We start from the raw sequence: 6,000 nt of genomic DNA on the forward strand, positions 1-6,000 counted from the left end.
GAACAAAAACTACTACTATGTACTACTACTAATAATGATGATGATTGTACTCTTACGGTGTACTAGCACTTCTTCTACTACTACTTCTACTGCAACAAGAACAAAAACTACTACTATGTACTACTACTAATAATGGTGATGATTGTACTCTTACGGTGTAGTAGCACTTCTACTACTACTACTACTACTACTACTGCAACAAGAACAAAAACTACTACTATTTACTACTAATAATAATGATGATGATTGTACTCTTACGGTGCACTAGCACTTCTTCTTCTACTACTTCTACTACTACTACTACTACTACTACTGCAACAAGAACAACAACTGCTACTAATTACTACTACTACTATTAATATTACTTCCACCTCCACTACAACTACTGCTGCTGTTACAACTATTACTTGGATAAATTCCTCTTTCTGAAGGCACAAAACGACGAATACTTGTATTACCCCCAACCTTAGGCCCTGGCAAACAGACTTGCTCCTGCAAATGTATATGTACATTAACCAAATACTTAAATTCAACTATTGACCCAACACTATAACTCATCAATAACATAATCTAATCTTTAAGCTTACATAGAAACCTTTAAACAACCCGTACCCTAACTCTATACCTTCGGCGAAATTAAGAAGCAAATGTCGGGTCGCCTACTGGGTGATATATAGACTTTTAAAGAATACTGCAAACCTTTCTAAAATTTCACACATACTTTACCTGATAGATAGCATCCAAGGAATGTTCCTAGTCCAAAGAAAAGCTCATGTACCGCATATGCAACGTCAAAGACATCAGGAGATGCTCTTTCTCTCACGGCCAACGGCCCAAGCACTGCCATCCCGGCGAGGCTCATGGTTGTTAGACACGCTGTCCCTGCCACGATGTAGTATTGGTTGGTAAATACGTCGCATAGAATGACACAGACATTCAGCCAGGCAGCTCCCATGTACACAACAGTAGGTTTTGTTAGGCAACCGGAGAGGGTGCTTAATAAAGGTCTACCTAGCAAGTTCCCAATGGAGGCGTACAGGTTTATGGCGATAGCGTTGGGGACGGAATAGCCTCTTTGTAAGACATGAGGCACCAGAAAGGCATGCCATCCACAGTACATCATACCATTTACCAAAGATGCGGCATACAATAGGTTAATGACTGGATCAATGTAAAAGTCTGAACGACGTATACCCATGCGTATTTCTTCGAGAATGTGTTTCGTAGTAAGTAGCGCTTTATGCCCTTTGGTTTTCCAATCACTCAATGCAGAGGACCCTTTTGGGGGCCCTTTTCGCTTTAGGTTACGATGTAGTAATGTACACTCGCACGACTGACCTAATAGTGAGACGTTATCTTTCTTTACGATTAGAAAACATTTGCGACATTGATCCTCAAATGAACAGCGTTCCTGAGTATCAGTGGTTGGAAGACGCTCCATTGCATGCTTTTCTCTTGAAGGTTGTTCAACCTGTATGGCCACGGCACAAGGAATCATGTGAGTCATCAGGCCACCCAGTACAAGTAGACCGCCCCTCCAACCGTATGCCTGACATATGACCTCAGCCAGGAAGGGTAGAAGCACCATACCCAAACCGGCACCACTCATCCCTACAGCATACAAGAGATGAAAGTTCTTACTGTTGGAGTGTTGGTCCAGTGCAATAATTGAAGACATAGTCACCACACAATGTCCAAAACCTATACGCGTAGAGAGCAAGTGGAAAACAAGTTAAGATAAAATATCTACAACAGTATTATGCAAACACCAGTGACTGTAATGTTTTTATAAAAGTTATAATAACTGTTCATAGATATCAACCTTTGACTTTAAAACCTAAACATTTGTTGACCCAATGTCAAAAACCGATCTCAATTTGTCAATTATATGCTAATGAATGTTCGTTTACTTTATCACTTAAATGGAACATAATAAATGTGTAGTATAATTCCTCAATAACATATATTCTAGTCTATAGTAAACCACCATCTGGAAAACAAACCGTCTAATGCACAACCTAGAGATATTAATGACAAACCCCAACCGTGTTCTTGCTTGACGTGAGCTTGAAAGCGAAACATATCTTCTTCAAAATAATGCCCATGAAAACAAGGACACTAACTAATCAATGAAAGGTCGAGATATATTGTTGTTATTGTTCTTCTTCTTCTTCAAATAGGTTCATTCGAGAAAAACAAATGGTACGAGTGTAGATGTTTGTTGAAGCTAGATATAATCGTAAATTTTAGAACTCGCACTATTTCATGACCGCTTTTTGTCGTGCTGTTTATAATTATGTACAAGCAATTAAGCATTTCAATTCAGGTACCAGGAAATGTTGCTTTGTCTAATATTTACCCCTAAAATCTTCCTTTAATACAAATACACGTTCCTGCAAATATTCTCAAAATTGTATAGTGTTGATCTTACCGCTTATTGATAAGTAGAGAGCGATTAGAAAGTTGTTTGTAGCAAAGGCCGTCAGAATGACTCCAAGAGGAACCAGAAAAGACCCAAAGACCAGAATAGCACGTCTAATTGATTTCAAACTGTAGAGGGCAGCAATTACTACAGGAGCTGTGTTAGATTTGATAATGGAAACAAAGGTAAGAATTAGAGTAACAAATATCGACGGTGATGATACCCCACATAAACGTGTCAAAGATAAAAACATCAGAGGTCATAAGGTCAGAAGTCCAAACTCAAGACGTTGAAATGCAAGAAGTCAAAATGGCAGACCGATAGTTTAAAATAATGTAAACACTTTGGTTGTTGTCTTTGTTTTTCTACACGGTCGTTCTTGTTCCACTTGTGAATTTTTGCACAAAGTAATAGGCATCTATTGACAGAGATTTGCTCCGTGATACACAATTGCATCGCAAAATCATCAATGTTTGGCCTTGAGTATTACCGTGGCAAACCTTTTGACAACGGAATATATTAATCTTGTAATTATTGAAACAGTTCTTTACGCCTCTCGTATTGATCACATTCATGTAGTTTATACAGAGTTCAGTAATGGCATTTAAGTGAGCGAAGGGGAAACCTACCTGGAAAGCATGTGAAGGCTGTAAAAAGCCCCAAAGCTACACCAAGATCTGTCGAGGTTGTTCCAAGACTCAGTGTAATATCCTCTAGATAGATCCCTATTGTCTGAGTAGTGCCGACCTGTGAGCACCCTATCACAAACAAAAGAATAACCACGGGAACACTCGCGGGAACCGACCTTCTGAAACAACCCATGATTCGTCTATTGGACTCGTGCAGTATTCTGTAGTAGATTTTTTGTAGCCTGGAGGTTGTGTTTAGTTGCCTATGACTAGGGTGCTGCTGATGTCATAAGTACAAATTTGATGAAAGTCAATATTCTTAAGTGACCCCGTGACTGTTCACAAGTAACCCTATAATGATAACATTTTGTTAACCTAGGGAGCCCCCATCAGAATAAATCCTGAGCGCGATGCAATTATGATTAACCCATCAATTGCCAGGTACCGACCTACACCTGGGTGGAGAGTGGCAAATGTTGAATAATATTGTACCAAAATACGTTACATCCTGGCCGTGATTCGAATCCTCAACGTTTAAATAGAGAGTCAGGTGAATTAACCACTATAGCACCACACCTTCACCACCGCATTGGGAGAGTTAGAATATCGTATCTCTGACAACTTCTTACCATAAACCGGCCAATCTGGATGTATTTAAATACTTGTTATAAGACATATCCATGTGCTTCTTGTGGTGTTCAGGTTAATCTCAGTTCTGCCACAAACAAAACGATGACAGTGTCGATATGGGACCAGATTCTGCTGTGGTTTCGAGGGTTGAATGAAAAGAGTTGTGGAATTGACATGTTGTAGTCACCTTTTTGGTCGCGAGTAGTCCTTTAGTTTATAGTGAAACATGTGAAGTAGATATACTGAACAACAGCGTTCTTCAAAGCCGTAATACATATTTCCGTGCAATTCTGTTCTAGTACATTTTACAACAGCCAAGGGACAACCTTTGGTATCTAGGCCTACGGTATTGTAAAAATGAAGAATGAAATATATATATTACCCCTTTCTTCGGATTCAGGCTTGCATACCCATATTGTATACAGATTCTCAACTCTCTGGATCGCCACCCGTTGAAAAGGGCATAAAAGACATAAAAACGTGATCACGTGATTTCCCATTTATCAAATCTTGCGTATCAAGCATAAGTTCAATAAACTATTGTCCTGCTGGATTCGTTGCATAAAAGGTCATAATAATCCGACCTAGAATGCCTAAAAGGTCATAATAACCCGACCTAGAATGCCTAAAAGGTAACTTCCGACCAAATTTTAAATTTGGAAACAGCATGAGTAGTATTAGGTATGGCACACCAAAGATAATTACAACAAACACATGTTATTTGATGGTTGCAAATAATCAACCTTTATGAAAGCTTCAAAAAACAAAAAACAGAATTGAAATCGGTCAATGCGTTGTGATTTTATACCCTTTTTTTGATATCGCAAAATTACCGAAAAACCTGCCAGAAATGGTCAAATTGGCAAAAATTGCAAAATTCGACAAAGTTGACAACTTAATTCATCACTTTCTGAGACACAAATAATAAATTAAATTATCAGACACTAAAATATAATCTTTGTGGTAAAAAATACAAAAAAGAAAATTCATATATCTATATTACCGTTTTGAAAACAGAAGCCAACAAAATAAGTAATTTTTGCCATTTTTGCGAATCTGCAGATATGAACAAGTTGTGAAAATAGCTAAGCCCGCCTAATTAATATGCGCATATTTAATCAAATCAAAACCAAACATGATACATCAATGAAACCTATGTATATCAGACAGGTATGGAAATATATTTCATTTTCATTTCATCTCTTTCATTTTTAACATCATATATTCATAGATTAACCTTAAATTCCAATATGTTTGCAATGCCTCCTGTGCGTACAAGAGTGATCACATTCCACAAAAAATAATGCTAAATGATTTGGGATAAAACACTCTTTCGTAAGATGTATAATATGTAACTTTTGATGGGTGGAAAATGGCAAATGTAGATTGATGTCTTGGCAAAGGTTAATATCAGAGGGGAAAATGGGGCACTTCTTTTACATGAAAAGAGGCACTCACCAGGGATGAAAAAAGACACTTATGAAAACAGTAAATGGGCATTTGTCGACGGAAATGGAGCACCCGTCAGATTTTGATCGGGGCCTATATAAGAGGTAAAAGTGGGCATTTATGAAAAGGGGATATGTCCCTTATTAGAAAGGGAAATTATTAGAGGTGAAAAAGGGGCACCTATTGCAACTGAAAATGGGCACTGACAAGATATGAAAAGGGGTGCTTATGAGAATGAAAAAGGGTACTTATAATAAAGGAAAATCTGCATTTGTTGAAAAAAGGAGCACCGATTAGATTTGAGGGAGCTTTCATGAGAAGGGGGAAGTGGCTCTTATTAACAAGAAAAAAGGCACATGTAAGAATAAACGGGGCACTTATCAGAGATGAAAAAGTAAAATTATGCGAAAGAAAAGGGGGCACATACGAAAATAGAAGGTGCGCTTATCGGAGTTGAAAAGGGGGAAGGGGCACTTCTTACAAAAGAACATATGGAAACTTTTGCTTGGATTTGTCCCATAAAAGAAGTTGACCACAACACACAGCATTGAGTGCAGGGGTCGCGGGCAAAGAACCGTAAAATACGAAAAACACTCATTCCAATTAACAATGCATAGATTGAAAATTATCAGACACAGCACTATAACAAAATGTTGCAGCGCTACAAAATATGACAAAAGTTAATATTCAAAGTTACATAAAAACATGCATTTAATCCAGGAACCAGCTAAACAGTTGACAATTGAAAGCACTTGGTCGATCGAAAAAATGAGTTGTTCTAGAGCTACCCACACGTGCATCATGGCGCAAGTAACCTTATTCATTGGCTTGGGTCACTGGCCGCTGACTCTAGTCAGTAAGGAATGACTC

This window comes from Strongylocentrotus purpuratus, unplaced genomic scaffold (genome assembly GCF_000002235.5).
Source record: "Strongylocentrotus purpuratus isolate Spur 01 unplaced genomic scaffold, Spur_5.0 spur5_scaffold_20, whole genome shotgun sequence".
Lineage (NCBI taxonomy): Eukaryota > Metazoa > Echinodermata > Echinoidea > Camarodonta > Strongylocentrotidae > Strongylocentrotus > Strongylocentrotus purpuratus.